This window comes from Buteo buteo, chromosome 22 (assembly GCF_964188355.1).
Source record: "Buteo buteo chromosome 22, bButBut1.hap1.1, whole genome shotgun sequence".
Lineage (NCBI taxonomy): Eukaryota > Metazoa > Chordata > Aves > Accipitriformes > Accipitridae > Buteo > Buteo buteo.
Window position 1 is genome coordinate 1051235 of NC_134192.1, and position 13537 is coordinate 1064771.

Below are 13537 nucleotides of genomic sequence, written 5' to 3' on the forward strand. Positions count from 1 at the left end.
TTAACCCATCAGTCGCATGCTTAAAGGTGATGTTTCTGTAGGGGAGTGGATAGCCCCCTGCTCGTCCCATCAGCAGTTGTCTGTGCCCCATCTGTGGTGCTGAGGAGAAGCCCCCCCAGACCCTGCTTCTCCTCATAGGTGCTCTGAGGTCGCTCTCTGGCCTGGAGGGTGTCTGGGGATGATGTCCCTGTCAATTGGGGACAAACTGTGCTGGCAGGCAGTGGCGATGGCAGAACCTCCCAGAGTGGGCTAACCCTGCTTCCACCCAGCACATCGGACACGTCCTGAGCCCTGGTGTCCTCAGAGGTGTCTGGGATGGGAGCCGCATCCCTGGCCGGCAGCTGCCCCATCTCATGTGCTGGAGATGGGGCGGAATGAGGTCTCAGTTGTGCCTTCCCGGTACCTGTGTGGACAAACCACCCCAGCGAAGCAACCAGCGCTTCTCCCCTATCTGTGCTGTGCCGCAGTTTCCACGCCCGGTTTTCCAAAATTCAGGCTTTTTGAGTTCTGTAGAGTAGAAACTGAGAAGTACTGTCTTCCAGTTTCCCTGCCATTGCACTCCTGGGTGCGCTGGTCTGGCAAGAGGCAGGATGGCCGCTTGCTGTGATTGCCTTCGCAGCGAGGGGACGTGGTGGTGTGTCACCACAGCTTTCTGTTTTCTGAGAGTGTTTTTCAGGAAAGGGGTGGGGGTGGCGCCTGGAACAGGCAGAGGAGCTGGCGGGGATCTGCTGCTTCCCAAAAACTCGGTGCAGCTCCCAAGGGAGATAAACAAGTTAGTCACTCGGTGAGCTCACGGCAGAGGCATCTCGGCCTCCATGAGAATTTGTCGCGGGCCTTTCCTGGGCTGCCGGGGTGCGAGCGTGCCCCCGTGCCGGCTCCCTGGAGGAGGCAACAGCTGCGGGTGATAGCTGGCCCCGTGCTCCTCGTGCTCAGACAGTGCCTGTCGCCTGTCCCTTGGTCCTTCTCCCTGCACCGTGGTCCTGGCAGGAAGCCCCGGCCCCTCTCCCACCGTGCCCTGGCACTCTCGGCACCTCTGACGTAGCCCCTGAGCCGAGCAGGGACTCGGCCGGCTGTCTGCGGGATCCAAGCATGTTCCTGAAGTAAGCGACGGATGCGAGCAAATAATAGTGAATCAACTGAAGGGCTGCTGTCCAGGGTCTGGGGGAGACTGGGGGGCTCTGGGGAGGGATGATCCCCCTCCTGTGGTGTCTCCGCTGGCTGCGTTTGGGACAGGCAATGCGGTGGCGGCAGGACTTCCCACGGTTTGTGGCTCGCGGGGTTGTTTCTTAGATGAGCCACCCTTTGGGGTGTGGAGCGTGGTCTATGGAGCTCAGTGGGATTTCAGTCCTTCTTGTGCCCTGCAGAGCTCAGCCTCTGCTGCTGGCATGTACCTGCTGGGTCTTGTGGGGCCGGGGCAGGCAGTGCTGGCCCCCCTCGGAGGTGCGCTGACCGGCTTCTGGCTGCCCCAGGTGCCCGGCGCTTCAGACATGCACCTGCTGCTTGGCCCCGGCACGTAGGACCTCATGTGCTGGGAAAGAAAGTGCCTGGGATCTTTCCGGGGATTTCCCAGGGAGAGCTGGGATCTGGGAATTTTCTGTCATCGTCCCGTCCCCCTGTGCCCTTTTCCCCTCTTTCCTCCAGCAGTGGCTCTCACTCGCGTGCTAGTCCCAGGGTCACAAACGGTTTTAAAAAAAGCAACAGCCCACACAATGCTCTTCCCTTCTGTAATGGGTGCTGGTGACGAGATACCGCATCCGGCCCGGAGGATACAGAATTAGCCCTCTGCCTGGGAAAGGCCCTGCCAGTCCCTGCCGGCAGCTCCAGCGCCGCGGGGCTCTGAGGTCAGCAGCGCATCGCCACACGCGGAGGAAAAGTGACTCTGCATCCTACAGATGCGTCCTCCATTGGGCTCGCTCGTTCCCCTCTGATGGGTCGTGCAAGAAATCGGTCTCTCTTCCCTGCTCGTGGGATTTCTTGGAGGTTGCGTTACCGGCGCTGGTGTCAAGTGGTGCATTCTGTGACGTGCGGGGCACCTGCAGGTTTCTCTCTACGCGTGGCTTCTGCGCTGGCAAAAATTGGGGGATATTTCCGCAGGTCAGGACAGGGAATTCACATTTTACAGGAAATGTGGTAATTTCCACAAGAGCAGCAAGAACAAAGGGCAGCGGAGCAGATAGGGGGTATTCCTGGAAATATCCTGGTTCGCAGGACAAAAATTCTGAAAAATGTCAAAGTGGGTGTAGGAACTGTTTCATTTTCATGCACATCCACCCCAACCTGAATGTCACTGTCCAGCCCAACTCAACCCAATACAACCCAAACAGCACAACGTATTACAGCCCGACCTGAGTGATGCAGCCCAGCCCACCTCAACCCAACACGAATGACCCAACCCAACAGGAATGATCCAACGTAATGCAACCCAATGAGAATGACACATCCCAACCCAACGCGAATGATGTGACGTGGCCCAACTCAGCACAACCCAACAAAACCCATCATGGATGACATGGCACAGCAGGATCAGAGGAAAATCCAGAGGACCCTTTAGGAAGGTGAAGGAGAGGAGGGTCCATGGACTGGAACTCCAGTTGCTGGCTAGTCCTATCCTACCGCTGCTGCAAGGCTGTTGTAATGAAATTGGAAGAGCAAAACAACCTCTGCCTGCGAGGACTTCCCCTCTAAATAGGCTGTGAACCGGTGAAATGTGGTTGTGTGTAAGGGACCTGAGAGTCCAGGGGGATTTTCTGGTGTATAATAAAGGATTGAGCCTCTCTGCTTCTCCTAACTCTCTCCTTTCATGATGCTTATTAGGACTAAAATCGCCTCTAAACATCTGTCTCTTGCAGTGATATTGGTCAGCGATTTCAAGAAGATTGGGGGAACAGCCCAGCAGGAAAACCTGGAGCATGCTACTGTGTTAAGAAAGTGAGCTCAAAACTGAAGCAAAGCCCCTGATCTGGCTGTGATCCTGGCTGTGGTGTGCAGCTGCCTGTGCAGCGCTTGATCCAAGGGCTGTTGGAGCCGAGGGACGTGGCGCGGCGGTGGGCTGCCCATGGGGCCACTTGTGGTATCACTGGCTTTGCTGCTCCGGCGTTCCTTCTCCCTGAGGCCAAGCTCCCACTCCCAAGAAAGCATCACGTCCCCATGGAAACACAAATGCTTATTTATTTGACTTCTTTCAGTTTGGTTTGTTTTTTTTTTTAATTTAATTTAATCCTCCCCCCCCCCCCCCCCCGCCTTTTTTTTTGGTTATTCGAAGGAAGGAAGGAAGCCCAAACTCGGATGTTTGTTTGTTCTGTCCTGGCCGATGTTCCCTTGGTCGCGCTCCAGTAGCCGATAAACTGGCAGGGAACCGGAGCATGGAGCACGGCAGAGCCTGGGAAAGGCCGGGACCCTGCTTCCCCCAGCCTTACGTCACAGTTTCTCTCCGATTAGCTTGGCCTGGGGGGCTGCATGCTGCCAGCTGCCTTCGCTCCCTCCGCTCCCCCTCGGACAGGCAGCATTTTTATCACCAGCTCACGGGACTGTTCTTGGTGGGATACCTGCAAGGAGAGCATCTCCCTGCAATCCAGGTTCCCTCCGCCCTGCCCTTGGTGTCATCCTCCAAGCCCCCGACCCACGGTGCGGCTGGGACCCATGGTTCGTCCCTGGCTGTGGGACCATGGAGGGGGAGAACCCCCAAGGGATCTGGGCTGGGGTGTGAGCTGTGCTCTTCTTGCAGACCTTCACCCTTTTCATCCAGGCAGGTCCCACTCAACCGCAGGCATCCAGTGATGTCTGTGGCTATTACAGACCCCAGACAGAGGAGGAGGGGGTGCTCTTAGGTCTGAGCAATTGGTCGGGAGCTCATCCCATGGCTCCTGACACGAGCCATTAGGTTGGAAAGTCTCTCCTTTCTCCAGGCTGGAATATGTGCTCAATGTGGCCCGTAAGAGGCAAATAATTATGGGTTATTGAATATGTGCCATGGGTGAGCAATGGGTGGGGAGCTGGAGCCTTTGTGGTCCTCTCGCTCCCTGCTGCCTGTTGAGGGCAGGGATGCGGTTCAAAGGAAAGGGGAACATGCATCAAGGGGCTTGATCAGCTCAGGAAACTTCTGAAGCTCTCCTGGGAAGAGCATCTGCCCAGGGATGTTGGGGTGGCTCGGGGAGGTGAGACTCTGTCTCACCCCCCAGGATCCCTGGGGTCGGAGACGAGTCCCTGGGACCCTTGCAGGGTAAATGAAGGTGCTGGAGGTATTGGAGGGAGAGGTGTGGTGGAAAATGCTGGAGCAGGAAGGCAACAGGGGGTTGGATCTCTGTTAGAAATGGAGCGTTTGCTCTCGGTGGTCTTTTCTTTGCAGCAGTGGAGGGATTCTGAAGACATCCTTTGGGTGTCCCCTCCTTAGGGGAGGACAGTAGGAAATATGGGTGTCCCCCCCGGCACCCAGCTCCTGCTGGTGTCCTCATGCAGGAGACTTGAACTTCTCCCAGCCAAGGCAAAGCTGGCGTCTCCCAAACCCCCTGCCTTGGGCCGCACATCCCAGCAGCTCTTCTGTTTCTTGCTCCTCTGCCATGGAGCAGTTTTTCCCTGGGTTCCCAGCAGATTTCCTCATCTGTTCCAGCATCTCAGTGCCTTGGGAAAGTTGGAGGGAATCACTCGAATGATGCAGAACACCACCGTGGGCATCTGGGTCCAGTGAGGAGAGCATGAGTGGCTGAGGAAGAAGGTCTCCCTCCACCCATCTTTTGGCACAATGTCACCTGCCCCTTCCGTGGTCCCAGCAGATGCTTGGTGGGCTCCCCGGCTCTGGCTCCCTTCTCCCGACCCCACGTGTTTGCCAAAGTGGCCATCCCGAGCCACGCAGCCTCTTCCTGCGAAGGAGGGTGGTGGGCGTGGGGGTCTTGCCTGGGGAGCAAGTGGGGATGCTCTGGGGGGTCCCTGGGCTGTGTGCGAGGCCAGGTCACCCCCAGCACCACGCGGCGCAGCAGGCGCTGCACTGGCTCGCTGCCTGCTGGCCCGGGCACTTGTTCCAGAGGATAATATATAGCTTTGATGCTGCTAATTGGAGCTCTTTCCCTACACTTCCTCCTTTCAATCTTCCTCCGCCCTCAGCTCTGCAGGGTCAATAAGTGATTCGCATTAAAGCAGAGTCTCTGTCGGTTCCCGTGTGTCTACGGCAGCCGGGTCTCTGCCAGGGGGGCAGGGAGGAGGGGGCTGCATCAGCAAGGTGAATCCTCCAGACCCTCCAGGGATGGGAGACAAATCCTTGCAGGTCTCCTCCGTCCAAACCTTCTCCTGCCATGTGCCTCTGTTGCCTTTTCCTGAGCCACTGGGGTCCCTCTGCTCCTTCTCTGTCTCTCCCCCTTGCCTCAGCCCCTGCCTCTCCTCCGTCTCATCCCCCCGCCCCGGTCTGGCCATCAGCAGACAGCCACTATTGATTTTCCTGGTTCAGCAAAACCCAGCCGTGAGGGGAGCACGAGCCGGGGCCAGGCAGCGGTGACACGTGCGATGGCAGTGCTGTCACGTCCGCAAGCCGGGTGCGAGGGTGATGGGGGAGCCGTCTGGGGAGAGCTGTCACGGTCCCCGAGGTCCCTGCCAGCGCTGTGTCTGGTTTTCTGGGAGACCTGGGTGGCTCTTCTTGCCCTGTGCCCTGAGCAGCCCTGGTTCATGAGATCCAGTGGTGGGGAAATGCAGCTCCTCCATGGGACTCTTCTGGAAACCCTTCAGTGGGGAAGCAGGAAACCCTCGGCCCTCCCTGCTTGGGGGATGAACAGTCCTTTGCTCCCTCCAAACAGACCCAGGTGGATGCGGACGTGCTTTCCCCAGGGAACCCGTGATTTTTTCAAGCCAGTTCCCAGCTGAAATCCCACATGTCCCTCTGAGCTGCCTGGGGACACCGGCAGTGGGGGAGAAGCTACGTCCAACATTGAGGCTGGATCATCGCCCTCCTTCCAGCCTGCTCTGTGATGACCCCCAGCAAAGTTGCTTTGGATCGTGGCATCTTGGAGAGCAGTGGCCAACCTCCTCCTCCGGCCATGCCCTGGGGGTCGTCTCCATATCCCATAGCACGGGAGCGGGAAGGATCCTTTCCAAATTACTGCAGGCCGAAAATAAGCCATTGCACCTACCAGAAGTGGTAACTGAGTCAGGAACCATGAACCGGCTTAATTTGCCGATTTCCGTGGATGTGTGCTTGGTGATGTCCTCCAGAAAGGGAGGAGTTGGCCAGTGTGGGCAAAGACGAGTCCTTCCTTTGAACTTTATTGCCTGTGTGTTTGCTGTGGAGCCGAAGATCCTCCCCTAGGCTGCTCTCACACCCTCCACTCGTGGAAAATAATAAAACCTTCAGCCTCACATTGCCTCACCCCAGGAAAATGGGGTTTCCTTGGAGGGACAGACACCCGCGATGCTGGTGCAGGGATGGGGCAGCACCTGCACCTTCCCGTGCCTCCCCATGGAGACAGGGGAAAGGTGAGCCTTTGTACAGCCAGAATTTCCCCTCCTGTGCCAGGGGTGGATGCTCTTTCTGCCCCAGAGCAGATATTTGGGGAGGGAGGAGATCAGCCTCCGCTGGAGGTGAGCGGGAGGAGGTGGGATGAGTCAGGTGGAAGCCACACGGGGACCGAGCCCCTTAAATCCAAGACCTCAGTGGCTCTGTGTGTCCGAGCTGAGGGTCGGAGCCGCACTGGGATCCATGTCCCATGTCCCCAGGTCTGCCCCATGGCTCCTGCACGGGCTCCCCAGCATCATCCCTGTGCCTGATCCCTTGCGCCGGGGGCTCAGGCCATGGCTCCTCTCCCACCTCGCTGGGACCCGGGAGCGTCACGGCCATCGGCAGGGGACGCAGCCTTGTAGCGGGGTTCCCCAGCTCAAAACTAGCCAACAAAACACCGTGGTGTCTCCTTGCAAGGTGGCCAGCTCTGCTGGATGCGGTCCCCGAGCAAGGGACATCCCAATGCCACCCACCTCGGAGGCAGGGGACGAGAGGGGTGGTGCGTGCAGGTCCCCCTTTTTGCCAGTCGCCTTATTTTGGAGCAAGGGCAGCTCTGCCTGCGTTGAGGCAGCGTGACCGCGGAGGGCTGCCTGCTAACTTTCCCCCCTCCCGCGGCATCCCTGGGCTCACGACCCCCCTTCCCGTACCCCAGGGATACCCTTCACCCCAGGGTCACCACTTTGGCCGCTGCACAGCCCCTTTCCCCATCCGCCCCAACTTTCCCACTGCCTGCAGCTGAGCCTGGCCCTGCCCCAGCCTTTCCATGGCCCCTCGGGTCCAGCTCAGAGCGGAGGAATGCAGCTCTCCAGCCCGGGGTCTCTTTGTCCTAATAAGTGGCCCTGGGGGGGTCTTAGTGTCAGGGTGCTTGGCACAAAGGCGGACCGTGGGGTTGTCCCCATTCAGGCGAGCCGCCGTGCTCAGCCCACCCTGGTAGGGCAGCATGGACCAGCAGCATCCCTGGGGAGCATCCCTGGCCTGCCAGGACATACCTGGCAGCTCTGGGAAGTCCCTGGAAATAGCTGGAGGGAGAGCCCAGCCCCATATAGGGAGCTTCAATCTCCTCCTCACCTTTCCCAGCCCCTTAAGGGGCTTTAAGCATCTCTGCTGCTCTCTGTCGCCCGCTCTGTGGGTGTGGAGGAGTGGGGGCACGGGGCTGGAGTTCACCCCGCGTTGGTGCTGGTGTGGGAGAAGACCCCTCCTTGTCGCGTGCTTAGCCTCCCATTCCTCCCGCTTGTGGGTCCCACCACACCGAGTGCCGGTGGCTGGGATCTGCAGCCGGACAAGCTCCAGCCGCTGCTGAAAGGTGGGTTTTGGGGGAGGGGGGTGCGCGGACAGCTGGGGGACACTGGCATCACCCCCTCCACCTCTCCAATGGAGCCCTGAAGCTTGTCTTGGAAGATGCTTTTCCTGGGAAGCCCAGCGAGGGATGGATGAGGGGTGGATGGTTTGTGAGACCCTGGAGCGGAGCATCAGTTCACCACGGGTCTGACCACCACCCTCGCCGCTTCGCTGGCTCCAGCCGGGCTCAGTTTGGGGGCAGCGGGGGAAATCCTCTGGCCCCTGCCGTGCCGGAGGTGGGAGCAGACAGTCCTTCTGGCCTGACGTGGAGACCCTCAACCTCCGAGGCTTTGCCTGCACTTTGGGGGCTCGCGTACGGGCTTCGGGCCCCTCCTGCAATCCCACGTGCCCGGGGATTTTTGGGGATCACCACCAGAGCAGGTGCCCATGGGGAGGTGGGAGATGGTCTGTGTTGGGGGGCAGCGAGGGATGGGGTGTCGGGGGGTCACGGCCGTGGGGCAGAGCCTCTCTGTCTCAGCAGAGGAAGGCAAGCAGGTGAGAGAAGGTCAGAAAAGTTTTTGCCTGGCCCAAAAGCGCTTAGGCAGGAGGGTCCGAGCCTCCAGATAACCACTGTTATTTAATTTATTTTTTCTAAATAAAAAAAAGGAAGGAAGTTAATAAATAATGTAAAGTGGAGAATGCATTAATGAAAGAGAGAGCGAGGGAGAGAGAGGGAAAGAGAGGAAGGGACAGGGCAGAGCGAGAGCGCAGGGAGGGGGGAGAGAGATATTCCTGCCTGTATCGATTGGATATGATTACATTAGACCTATCAAATATTCATACTACATTCCACAAGAGGTCATTGTGTGTGTTTTTCCAATTTAGCTCTGCCTTGGCGCAGGGAGCAGACTCCGAGTGGGAAAAGGGCTGCGCAAATGGCTCCAGCTCTGTGGCCCCAGGGCTGCCGGCTCCCACTCGCCGCAGGGATGTCACCCACCGAATTCCCTGGGGCGGTGACACGCTCCGGGTGGGATGTTGGGGCTGGGGGTGAGTGGGGAGGGGGATGCTGAAGGGGGTGTAGAGGGGATGCTGAGCTGGCTGCTGGCCCTGCAGGTCTTTTGCGAAGCCCTTGAGGGCTGTGGATCATGTGTGGACACAGCAACCGCCGCTGAAATAGAGCCGCGAGGACACGCGTGTCCCAGCGCCAGCACCTTGCTCCTCCCTAGCAAGTGTTTCTGCTCCCTCCCCGGGCAAACTCAGCGGCCAGTGGTCACTATTTACTGGCTGGTATAGGCTGTTCCTTACCCAGGAGCACCTTAATGGGGGATTTTAACTGGGATGTCCCTCCGCCAGCCGGGAAGGGGTCAGCCCAGGCCACGGAGACAGGCAGGAGGTGGATGAGATGCCGTACGGAGGGCAGGCAGGAATGTGTGACAGGTCTCCCACCGCGGTGCCCATCTGCCAGGGCACGCTGGCTCCCCTCACCCTGCCTCCATCCCCTTTGCTGGCTGGGATCCTCGCGGAGGCGGGTGCCCCTGGGAGAGGAGCACAAGGAAGAAGGACCTGCAGCATCTGTGGTTCCTGTCCCAGGTGGCTTTCAAGGACACAGCTGTCCCGTGGCTGGAGAGAGCAGTCGGGGTGGGCTGAGCCCACCTTGCAAAACCCACCCGTGGCGGTCCTTTGCCCTGGGGAGGCAGCTGGGGGACTGCTGCCCAATTTTACTTCCATGCGAGGCACTTCCCTTGCCCGTGCCTCAGTTTCCCCATACTAGATGCTGCCGGCGGGGGATGCAGCCCCGTACCTCCACCTTCCCACAGCATCCCCAGGACACCGCTGCCATCCCTCGGCCCCCCCTGGCCCCGGCTGCTCTGCCGAGGCCCCCCGCTGCCCTCCGCCCCGCCACGGCCCCGGGTGCCGCGAGCCAGCGCTGCGTTCTCTCCTTACATTAATAAAAATTTTACAGCACGGTGGCAGGAAATGCATTTTCAGTTCATCTGCTGCAGCTATTAGATTACCAGGAAATGGCTGGCTGGCCGGCGGCCAGGGCCTCCGAAGGGCCAGCGCGCACCCGGCGCGGGATGGAGGGAGAAGGCGAGCGGAGCCCGTGGTGCTGGTGGGCCCTGGGCTGAGCCGACGGTACCGGTCCCGAGCATCCTGGGTGTCCCCGTGGTGCGCCAGGCTGTCCCCCACCGGCTCTGCCCGTGCGCCTCGGGTGCTGGGCGCAAGCTGCCTGGGGATGCGGTGCACAGGGTGCTCTGAGCTGGCAGGGACGGACCCATTCCCCGCTGTTTTGGGCAGCTGGGGTGAGCCGAGAAGGCATCTATTGATGAACCTCTGCTCCGTTCTAAGAGCAGCAGAGCCCAGAGCGGCTGCAGCCTCCGCTGAGGCTTGGCTGCGCTGGGACCGGAGAGAGGTGGAAGATTTGGGGAAGGTGCATGAACCGAGCGGGGAAGGTCTCTGCAGAGGTTGGTTATTCCAAGCCATGGGATTTTGGGTTGCCAGGCTGGGCTGGAGTCAAGAGGAGCAAGGGAAGGAGTTATATTTGTGTTGTCTTTAAAAAAGCCGGGAGGAGGGGGTAGGTGCGCGGGCTATAAATACCTCCGAGGTGGCAGTGCTAATGAAGGGAGGGAATTGTGAGCAGCCCCTCGGAGAGGAGAGCCAGCAGCAGCGGTGGCTCCGAGGACCCGGGGGAGGGACGTGGTTTTTAGGCTAGTGGGTGTTCTGAGGAGAGCCCTCTTAGAGGTGACTGCGGCCGAGTGCTGGAGCCAGCCTCTACAGGTGGGATGGCTTCGTGCTGTGACCCCTCCGAGCCTGGCCCGGCTACGTGCCCTGGGATCACCGCGTGGGAGCGTCGGGCACCGAAGCAAAGCATCTTCCTTTGGCGGAGATGTTGCCCTGGGGCTGCAGCTGGGCTCCAGCTGCGCTTTTGAACCTTCCCGGGGTACAGCGGCTGGTCCCTTCTTTTTGGGGCACTCCGATGAGCATCTGGGAGTGGGGCTGGGCTCCGGAGGGATGCTCGAGGCTCCCTGCCTGTGCCTGGCAGCAGCTCGGGGCTCTCAAGCCCTCGCTGCCCACTTGGCCTCCCAGAGCCCCCGGCTCCGTGTGCAGGATGGTGCTTTTGGGTGGGAGGTGACCCCAGCCCTCCGGTCCCCCAGCCCCACCGCGGTGACATCTCCACTCTGGTCCCTGCAAGCGGGGACCACCAGATGGGAGAGGACACCTGGGCAGCGGGAAATGAGGGATGGTGAAGGGGGAAAGCAAGGGATGATGGAAGGGAGCGGAGCAAGCAAGGGAGCAGAGTGTGGGGAGAAAGCAAGGTCTGAGCCTTGCTGAGGTTTATTAAAGTTTAACAGAAAAGAAACCCTGGTTTGCGTGGAGGGGACCAGCTATTTTTAGCCGTGGGTAGGATGTCAGCTCTGAAAATAGCCTGCTACCAGATCCTAATGAAATCCTCTCTCTTTGGCTCTCACCCGGAGCGAGTTTGGAGGGGGAGGATCGCTGTCACACCCGCAGCCGAGGAGCTCCTGACATTCACAATGACTCGCCTTATTTTTTTTTTTTTTTTTTTTCCTTCCCCCTCCAGTTTCTCCTATTCTTCGCCGGCTCTGCCTTTACGCCGAGCAGAGGAGTCACCAGCCAAAAAAGTGAATGCGGGGGTGGTGCTGCTTAGCTACGGCCAAATCCCAGGCAACATGTGACCAGATTGGCAATTTAATACCAAGCCTTTCTCCCCTGCACACGCGTGCGCTCAAGTTAAAGTGACATTGAAACGGGAACTCAAAGTGCTGAAAGCAAAGAAACTGGGGGGAGCTGCCTCCCTCCCCACCCGCCACCTCCATCCCTGGGGAATGAGTTTTGCTCAGCGGGGCGTGAGAGGGCTCGGTCTGGAGCGGGGAGGGTGGTACCCAGGCGAGGGAGGATGCTCGGGTCGGGTACCTGGGCTTGGAGGGGAACAAGAGGTGGAAGATCTGCTGGAGGCTGCATGGACCAGCAGGTCTGCTGAAAGCTGAGCACACCCAGGCATCTGCAGGAGGGGTACCTGATACGTGTGGTGGAGCTCAGTCCGGGAGCTCTGGAAAGCCTGAAGAGGACCTGAAACAGTGGGTGCTGGCTGCTCCTAGAAAAGATCAGGGTGGTGGAGAAGCATCACAGGGAGCGTTGGGCATAGAAGCCAGGGAGAGAGGTGACCCTAAGGGCTTGGGGACAGAAGAGACAGTCGTGGGAGCATCACATCGCCGTCAAGCCAGGGGTTGAAGGTGCCACACAGACACAGGTTGGATGAAGAGCGTGTGTCCTGCGGATGCGGGGTCAGGCCCGGCAAGAGAGACCGGTGCTCCATGGGCTTTCTGGGGACGTTTGCACCGGAGGGTGCAAACCCTTTGGTCCTTGATTCCCCAGCGGGTATAGCAATGGGTTTTGGGTGGGGAAATATACATCACCCCCACACACAGACCTCAAGCTTTGGCTTACCAAAGACAGCCTGTTCCTAATGGGAACGAGAAGCCTTCAGCTCTGCGCCCTTCGTCTGCCGAAGGAAGGACCCCACGCAGCCAGCTGGCTGATACGGTGTGAGGGATCCAGCTCCAGAGCTGGCTGCCTGAACCACAGGCAGAACATGTGCCCAGGCATCTGCCAGTCATTCCAGGGAGCTGGAAGATGGAGTTAACAATTTCCCGGCGAGGAAACGCTTGTATTGACAGCCCCCCCCCAATATCTCTATAACCAAGGCACTCTCTGGCTTTGCCCACCCGGCTCAGGTTCCCGAGGAGCTCAGGGCTGGGGTCTCTGTGTTGCGCGTTTGGAGCCACACTGGCTGCTTGAGTCACGCCTTTGCTCTGGTTTCTCTGCTGGGAGGGTGATGTGGATTTGGGTAGGGAACCTCGTGGGGACAAACATGGAAGCACAAGGAGCCCATTGACGCACCGTCACGTCCTGAGCTTCGCCCAATGCTTGGCGCTCGCTATACGCAGTGGGACACGGGGGAAAAAAACCCCCAAACATCTGCTTTTATGTTCACCCTCCAGCTGGGTTCACATGCCGGGGTACCAGCTCAGCCCGGGCGCTGCCTCGCTCAGCCCCTGCGCTGGATGCTCTCCCCCGAGACGGCACCTCCTGCCTCGCCGCCGGCGGCGTGGGGATGGAGCCATCTGCATCAATGAGTCAGCAGGACCCACTTAACACTTCTCCAGCAGGATCTACTCCTCCTGACAGAATGGGCAGCTTCTGGCAAGCTCCGTCAGCGTGTTACAATCTCAGCTCATTAAAGGGACTCATCCTGAGCTCTTTATTGATGTTTTATGCTGCCTGGCTCCATCTTCAGAGAAAAACTCACATTGCAGTCAATGACTACACCTCCGCGGTGCTGCAGGCTGAGTAACGAGCTCAGGATCTGGCTCGCATGGCGGGTCGGGCTCAGCTCTGATTGCTACGAAGCTGCATCGCTGCAAACGGTGGGGGGGGGTTTACACCAAAATGGCCAAGCAATGTCTTGGGGCCGGGATCCCTGTAGGGTGTTTTCTTTTGGGGGACTAGGGAAGGTTCAAAAGGAAAATGCAAGGAAGGGGTTGCTATTTTTTTTTTTTTCTTGCTTGCTTATCCCTCTTTGCTGGGCAAAGGAACTGCGTGATGGGGAAGGGAAATGATGTTTTCTTTCCCTCAGCGCTGCCGTCTGTTCAGCTTGAGCCTGGTGGGGTTGATGTACCTGGCCTCCTCCTTAGCAAAGCGTGTGTTGGGAGCCACGTGTCCCTCCACCTTAGGAGAATCGCAGTCTTTTAATAAGTT